The sequence below is a fragment of the Zea mays genome, chromosome 7 (genome assembly GCF_902167145.1).
Source record: "Zea mays cultivar B73 chromosome 7, Zm-B73-REFERENCE-NAM-5.0, whole genome shotgun sequence".
Lineage (NCBI taxonomy): Eukaryota > Viridiplantae > Streptophyta > Magnoliopsida > Poales > Poaceae > Zea > Zea mays.
In genome coordinates this window covers 61,254,989-61,263,998 of record NC_050102.1, presented here as the reverse complement: position 1 = coordinate 61,263,998, position 9,010 = coordinate 61,254,989, and the positions used below count along the sequence as shown (strand labels likewise).

The 9,010-nt window shown below is 47.5% G+C and overlaps 1 pseudogene; it reads left to right on the top strand.

The window, feature by feature from the left end:
- Positions 1-262: 262 nt before the first annotated feature.
- On the top strand, positions 263-745 carry LOC109940768 (uncharacterized; annotated as a pseudogene).
- Positions 746-9,010: the final 8,265 nt, after the last annotated feature.

Here is a 9,010-nt window from a genome sequence, read left to right as displayed (position 1 = left end):
CTCCCTGGAGCTAGGCTCCTCACCGGCGGTCGCCCCATCTTCTTGGCCATGGTGCTTGCGCCCCTCCTCGGTACTCGACGTCGAATGCCACTGGCTCTCGGTGCCCAAGGTCGTGGATCCCTCCCTGCTCGACCCTGCTTCTGTCCCAAGCATCTCTGGCGGTCCTGCTCATCTTGCTGCCACCAGAAAACGCCACCGGGACATCGCGCAGGTCTGCAGAAGCAATATCTGGTCGTGCGCTGTGCTACTCTAGTTCACGTTTATGCCTAGGCTCGAGTTTGTGTACCACATGTTCAGCAAAATGTGTGAACCAGTTGTCGACCCCGCCATGGTCAGCCGGTGCGCCACCTATCGCGCCTCGCCGAGCGGCTCCCTCTGCTTGGTCCCTGCTGTGGCTCGCCGGCATTTTCCCTAGCTCGAATCTCGCCCGACCCAAGCTAAACTCCATCCATGGCCGCCGTCGATTCTCCTTGGATGGTCTCAAGTGCCCTCGCCTCCGGTGGTTTCAGCTTGCCGTCGACTGTCCTTGCCGCGCGTGCTTTAGTCCGAGCTCGCCCATGTCGAGCTCCCTCGGTGTCCCTCCCATGCCCGTGCTTGCCCATGGTCGCGCGCTGTCGCCCAACTCGCCCAAGTCCCCCATGGCTGCGCACGGTGTTCTTATCGATGCTGTATCGTTGCTGATGATGTATAGCTTGCCTTGCTCCTCGCGTTGCCGTTTGTCGGTCTTAGATGCTTAGGTCTCTAGCCACGCGTCCGTCTCTAGTCTTGACCGCATTCCAGAAGCTCTTTCTGGTTGGTCGTGTCGGCCTTGCTGGCCATGGAGCTCGCCCCGCGTATGCTCGCCAATTTTCTTGGCCGCGTCTGCCGAGCTTCCTAGCGCTCCAGCTAGCCAATATCGTCAAGTCCGATTGTCCCAGCTCGTCCTGGTGGCCGTTGATTTAGAGCTCTACGCGGACTCGACCATGCCCAACACTATCCATGTAGCCGTCGTACGTCTCCGCGTCATGTACAGCAACATCACTGACCGTGCCTCCGCATGCTTTGACGCGTCGAGCTCTTTCCTGTTGTGACTCGCGCGCTATCTATTTGTCAATGGAATACTAATGAGCTTCTCCTCGTGACACAGTTTTTCTTTGTCGTTATTGTGCCAGAAGACGAAAGGAAACCGCCAATGCAACGTTTGTCAGGTGTTGGTGTTGTGCGCGGACCGGATAGCGCCATTGATTTCGTGGTTTCAAATCAGATTTTAGTATGGTAAGTTGATTCTCTGCTTCTGTTATTTTATTTTATTTTAATAAATGGATTAGTGGAATAGATTGCGATATTTAACGTGTGATCGATGAAAAGTCCAAAGTAGTATACATTAATCGATGTAGTAGGTTTGAGCTTAATCTAATATCAGCGCGCATTTTTGTTATTCCTTTTAGCCGAAATATTAGATAAGTGTGCGGCGTTTCTAAATAAATTGGAAGCGAGTAGAGTTAGCGAGCCGATTTCAGTCGAAATACGAGAAACCCCATAGTAGAAGAGGTATAAGTGTTTTAAGTATCCAGATTATGGAGAATGTAGTTTCGCAAGGCTCTATGCCTTTTGATAATGTATTATCCGTTAGACTTAAAATTAGCGTGCTGCTTTGCTTAGTTGGCGTGCTATTTAAGTTAGGTTATAATTTTTGGTTAGAAAGTTCATAGAACCTATGTCTGGCTATAGTTTCTTGCTTGAGTTGTATTGTGCCTCGCTATTAAGTGTTTAGTTCCCTCCCGTATAGCATTATTTAGTTGCTATTCCTCCTTAAATTCATACATGTGCATTATGCATTTCATTTAGGTACGATAATTAATCATGTGATGCAGAAGACGACCCAAGTCGACCCCAGAATAATGCAGAGATTGAACATCTCCGCAAGACGACGTTGTCAGTCAGACGAACCTAAAGATGGATAATCTGAACGAGCGCCAACACAAAAGGTTGGTCGCCAAGTGGACGTCATCTAACAACACTAACCTAGTGTTATCCAGGCAAGCCCCGGTGCATTTGCCACCTCCTTCTGTCTTAAAAAGTTTATCACCTTGAATGATGCATTAGGTGATAGGAGTTGTGTGATCAAACAGTTGATGCATTTCCTTCCTTGATTAAACAACCCTAATACTCGTTTTATCAAAATTTAGTGATGCTTAGCCCTGCTTATTAATTTAGGATTGTTTTTAAAAGATGATGTGTAACACGGGATATGGGAGTTTGTGAAATAAAATGACTTGTGATGATGAAGCCATTGTGGCCGTGATGATTTCATCATTCAAGTAGGGTACCTCTCTCAGGTATCAAGTTTTGGGAAATAATATGTAATGTAGACTAGACGTTGAGCAGGAAAGTTCACCCGTCTGTGTCGATTAAGGACCGTTCGATGTAGGCCTGTTGTGGTGGAGACTTTGCAACTAGCCACATGCCCTGATAAGCCTGAACCTGGCTATTCCATACGTGAAAAGACAATTGTGCACTAGGCGTGGGAGATGGTGGGAGTAGCGTGTATCCTCCTGGCTAGAGGCTGGACGGAGGAGTACTGTGCTCCCGGGTAGCGTGGACCAGTTCACGTTGTGGAGGATCTGTGGGAACGGTTGACATATGCAAGGGTTAAGTGCTACATATGTCGTGTGGTTAGGGATCCTCAGCCGGGTATAATCGGTTCGAATCGTGGTTGCTCCTCGGTCATGGAGACTCTACCCTCCGACCACTCATCGTAGTTTATAAGTAAAATAAGAATTTGGGTAAAAGAGAGCTAGACCAGGACAAGTGAATGCTCTAGAATAGGCAAATCTAGATTCAGGAAAAGTACTTAACTTGTGAAGTAAAATTTTGGCATAAGTACTTGTAAGCTCTTCTTCAAATGAGTCTTTGAAATTTGATAAGCCTTACCTTGATTCCTGACAAGCCAACATATCCTTGACAGTCTTTTCTTTAGTCGGGTAAGTCTTGCTGAGTACTTGTGTACTTAGGGTTTTATTCCCATTGTTGCAGCAGGTTACCAGTCACTTTGACTGTGATTGATGTTAAGTGCCGGTGGGCTCGGCCTTCTAATAAGTCTAAGTACTTCTTCTGTACTTCTTATTGAGGATGGTCACTGAGCTAGCATATATTTCGAAACTTTAAATAATTTATAACAGTTCAAAGTTATTTCTTTGAATCACATTTGTAATCACTCCGATCATGTACAATGTAAACTTGATGTAACTTGTAAAATTTGGTAATAAGATTTCCGCTACAAATTGTTGGTGTGTGATTTGTGTTTACTTAATCCTACGGTCCTGGTTGTAAGTGGTTTATCCGGGGTCCTTGGGACACTTGGATGGATCCTGTTAAGTTATCTGGTGCACATGCATAGTCATCTGAGGTCTTTGAGACAAGGACAGGTGCATGTGGGCCCAATAACTTGGGAGGTTCTGCCACATTCACCACTGAATTTTTTCATAGTACATGCTATTGCTTTATGTGGTTTTGGGTATAGAGATACATATTATTCATGATTATACTTTTATTATCAGTTGTTATTTACTGTTCATGTTAAGATCATTATGTTAATTGGAACATGGAACACCACCCAGGAAAACAGTGCTACCACAAGGGTGGTATGGGACACCCTTGGCTGACTAATTAAGAAAGCTAGTGGAGGACTACCTTACCCGAAAGGGGCAAGGGCAGTAGGGGAGTGGTCGGTGTAGGGAGGTCCTTGGGTTGATTTTGATGCGATGGCGGTCAGGCGAGGGATCCCTGCATTGGAGCTTCCTATAAACTGTAGCGGGTTTTCTGAAACTAGTGGAACTTTGTAAAGGCCTCGTAGTGTTACCCCGCCTCGCCTCCTCGGTAGAGGTGTATGGGATTGGCCATCTCTTGGCAGATGGGTAACATGACTTGTAGGTAAAGATGCGCAACATCTGCAGAGTGTAAAACTGGTATACTAGCCGTGCTCACGATCATGAGCAGCTCGGACACTCACATGATTAATTTATGGAACTAAATTCGATTTGTCATATGCATTGCATCGCAGGTTATCACACCCGGTTTTAGAAGGCAAACCGAATGCGAACCATGTACGTGCCAGGATCAGCAATTCACGTACACATCAGTTACATAACTGGACATCATCACACAGTGCTCAAATAATAACATAAAAGGGGTAATAATAGTCGATTACATCATAATGTGTGAGACATCCACATAGTCTTTAACAATAATCAAAGTGCGAAAAACGAAACGTAGATACACGCGGCCTTCACAGGCAGCCGACTGGGGGTTGCCGCTAACCCACGCCTAAAACTCATCGTACTCTTGGAACTCCTGTAAGTCTTCCTCCACAGCTTCATCTTCTCCTGAGCAGTGGTTGCAACGTGGACAACCTGGGGGGTTTGGTGTGTAGAGCAAGGGTGAGTACAAATCAACATACTCAGCAAATATCCCGTTGGGCTGTAGTGGACTAGCTTTATGTGGAGTTAAGTCAAGCTGTTGCTTTTAGTTGGTCAGGTTATTATTACTAGTAGAAAGCCAGGTTTTATCATTAACCCAAGTTATTAACCCAAACTACCCTTTCCAAACTGAAATAATACCACTTACCATTACCATAATCATAACCATCATCCTCGTCACCACCTGCAAACCAACCATCTCTGATCAAGTATCTCTAATCAATGGAGCTCCCTTGGCCGCTCATAACCGCGAGCACGTTTGATATATCAGTTTCATAACACTCTGCAGAGGTTACACACTTTACCCACGAGTCGTGATTCCCTTTCTGCCCGAAGATCATGACTCTCCATTGATCACTACAAAGGTGACCTAGCAGGGTCTCCCAACGTGGCCTTTCCTTAGGGTCCTTACTATGTGAATGTTGGAAATAACCATCGCATAGAGACCATCTGTTGTTCCAAACTTACACCTCCGCCCTCAGGGAAAGCCGTGGGACGATGCCCGTACCAAAATCTCTGAGCGAGATTATAGGAGCCATAGCAGATGCCTCCGTTCCCCAATGACCAAAACCAGCACCCAACATAAGACTCCCCTAATTACTTAGCCAAGGGCGTCCCATACCACCCTCATGGTTGCACTGTTTTCCCAGGCGGTCATCCAACGAATCTGTCCTTACGGAGAGGCACTCGAGAAACCGCTCGAGTCCCCTTAAATGTCACAGTATCATCATCATAATCAAAAGGGAAAACATCGTATCGTAAATAATCTCATCATGTTCATTGATTAATGTGAAGCACTAGCATAAAGCTAAACCAAAATAACCCAACCCATATAGGTAAGCAAGGACAAGATAAACAAAAGCTAGTCAATCCTTAGGTATAAATTGTGTAAATGTGGGGAGTGAATTATAAAATGAGTAGGACATAGATGGGTCAAGCTTGCCTCCACCAACCAGCTGCTGCTTAGGGTCTTCTCCTGCGATCTCTTCGGACTCCGCAACCAAATCATTATCTATGCAAGCACAATCATACATTCACATCTCAAATCAGAAAGGAACAGTACACCATATAAGGAAACAAATCAGTTAAACATGCACATGACATAAAGTTCGTACTTACGATCACGCAAAACTAGCGTTGGCGGAACGACACATGATGACGCGTGAAACCACACGTGCTATGTAAAGGAACTTCTAGCTTGGCGACACATTTATATCTAACAAGTAAAAACACTCGAGGGGACCTAATTACACATAAGACAGGTTAACAAGTAATTACACAACTTGTGGGAGCATGCATTAAGACAGGTTAATGTTGTTAACATACAAATGGTATTATTACTATATATAACAAAAGAACTAAACCATTTACGTGATCCATTGGTGTTCTATTCGCAAGACAAAAATAAAATAAAGTAGATAATAATAATAATAATAATAATAATAATAATAATAATAATAATAATAATAATAATAATAATAGGAACAATAGGCTTCTCCCTTTACTGGCCGAGTTAACCAGGGAAGGCGTCGGTCGCCGGTCGGGCTGGCTGCGTGCACCATGGCCGCCATGGCCGAACTACGCCGCGAACGAGCAGGCTGCGCGCGCCGGGGCCGGACCGAGCTACTGCGGGCGAGCAGACCGCGCTGCGCGTGCCGCGAGCAGCCGAGCCAGGGACGCGCCGCACGCGCCAGGCCGCGCGAGCGCAGGCCGCCGCGGGCGAGAACACCATGCGCGCGCAGGGCAGGGAGCCGAGAAAGAGGCCAGGACACGCGCCAGGGGCGCCGCACGCAAGGTCGCAGGCCGCGCGCCGGCCGAGCTCCGGCCGCGCGCCACGCCGTGAGCACGCCTGACCACGCGCGACAACATAGAGGAAGGGAGGGGAAATGGGAAGGGAGGGGGATTTACCTTGATGGCCGCAGGCGAGCTCCGCGGTGAGCTCCAAGTCGGCGATTCGGCTCCTCCCTGCGCGGCGTCAAGCGAGAGAAGAATTTGGGCGGAATATGGGAGGAAGGAGGCTGGTTCTTTTTGGACTAGGGCATCGTGGGTGCGGCTGTTGCGGCGGCGGTTTCGCGCACGCCGAGGCCGCGGGAGCGCGCGGGCACGCGGCGGCTGGTGCGCGCGGTCCGTTCGGACGCCAGGCCGCGGCTGCCAGGCGGGCCTGACGCGCAGCGGGAGGGCGCGAGAGCGGGGCCGCGGAAGGAGCCGGCTGGCCCGCGCGGGGGGAGAAGGGGAGTGGGAACACGGCCAGGTGGGCCGCGCCGCGGGCCCAAAGGCCAGAGGCTGCACCATGGGCCAAAAAGGCCAGCAGGAATGGAGGGAGGGTTTTTGGGGGGTTTTCCAAATTTCTATTTAGCTCTAAACTCCACCCAAAAATACTTTTTGCAAAATCACTTACATGTTGATCAGGCTATATTTTCATATCATATACTTCCATGTTGCTAAAAAATGCATATGTGGTTAACTCATATTATGTTACCTATGCATAAGGGAAGTTAGTCTAATCAAATTATGCCTTGCACCTCTAATTTTCACATATTTTTTCCTAAGTAGAAGATCTCTGTCAGGGGAGTATTTCTTCGTCTCTAAAAAGGAGGAGAAATTTCTTTCTAAAGAGAACACTCATTTAGGGGGGAGTTATCATTTGATGGTAACCTACAAGTGTTTCAATTCCTTAAAAGAGCAACTCTTAATTACTTCCTACATGCTTTTAATGTCTTCTTTTTCGATGGTTGATGCCAAAGGGGAGAAGTTTAGGGACCAAAGCAATGAAAAACGTATCAAACACCAAACACCACTAATTTAAAATTTTAATTCTGCAAGTGGCTTTTCAAGTGATTTTGGTTATTTGGTCCAAAATAGGAAGTAAGTGAACTATGGAGTTAGGGGGAGGCTTAAGTCCATAATATCACATTGTGGGGACCAACATGCATCCTAGCAAGTAGATTGCTTATTTTCATTCAAATACTTGTATTATTTGCTTGCTTTGGTTGTGTTGTCATCAATCACCAAAAAGGGGGAGATTGTAAGGAAAATGGACCCCGGGCCATTTGGCTTAATGAGTTTTGGTGTTTGATGATTAACACAATCCCTCAACTAATGAATTTCCTAGTGTTTGTGTTTGTAGTTCATAGGATGCTAGAATTACTTGGACCAAGGAATTGAGGAAAGCAACACCTCAAAAGAAGACATAAAGAAGATCCAAGAAAAGTCCAAGAATGAAGATGTGTGTTGCCTGCGAACTGTCTGTGCGAGGTGCACCGGACTGTCCGGTGGCACACCAGACTGTCCGGTGCCCACACGCCGGCCTGTCGGGTGCACCAGGAACCTTAGCCCCAACGGCTAGTTCTAGGTGGCACTCGGAGGGAAGACCACCAGACTGTCCGGTGTGAAGTCCGGATTATTCGGTGTGAAAGCCTACGGCGCCAACGGTCACCTGCTCTGACAGTGTAACGGCTAGGCGCACTGGACAAGGAACAGTGCACTGTCCGGTGCACCATCGGACTGTCCAGTGCACCACCGGACTGTCCAGTGTGACCGCAGAAAGCAGCAGCTTTCCTCCAATGGCTACAATTGTGTTAGGGGCTATAAATACACCCCCAACCGGCCATTCTCAAGTGTGGGAGCCCAACAGACATACCAAGGCATATAGTAGACATTCCCAAGTGCTCTTACACCCAAGTGCTTAATAGAATCACTCGGTGATTAGTGTAGGTGCTTTGCGAAGTACTTAGGTTAGTTAGACCGCTCTAGCGCTTGCTCTAGGTGAACCCTAGTTCGTTGAGTGAGTTTTGTAAAACCACACAACCCCTCAGCTCTAGTGCGAGCCGTTGTAATTGTACCGAGTGGGGCGCGAGTCTTGTGAGACCGTGACAACCGAGTTTGTGTCATGGCCGCCACCGTGTACCAGAGGGAACGAGGCCCGTGGCGTTTCGGCCGGAAGCTCGATAGTGGAGACATGGGTAGCGTCCGAGAGGAGCCGGAAGTGGAGCACCACTTGCGCGTGGAGAAGGCCTGCAGCTCTCTACGGAGTTACTCGACCGAGGTGCTTGGCCCTCGCGTGGGCTACCCTTTGCGTAGGGGCACCAACGAGGATTAGTCGGAACCTTACGCGGTTAGGATACCTCGGTAAAAATACCGGCGTCATCCACGAGAGTTTGCTTCTCTATCTTGCTCTTTAAGTTTCCGCATTTATATTAAGCATTTAAGTTTCAGTCTTGTATTCATACTTATATTGTGTAGATTGGAACTTAGCCTTTGTGGTAGAGATAGAAACACTTAGACAAAACCTAGATTGCACATTCTAGTTTGATTACTTGCATAGTTTTGCTCTAGGGATTTATTTGTGGCCTAGTGTTGGGGGCCTTCGTCCTCTGAAGGTCCTCAAAAACGTAATTTAACAATGTCTTCCAAGTATGGCTTATGGATAGGTACCTTCGGATTACACAATGAGAAGGGCGCGATCGTGACGAAGGTTGTCGATACTTCGAAGCTATGCGCAAAGGAGCTTCGGCTCAATCACGGGAAGAGGAACCGACTTAAAAGGGAAAAGG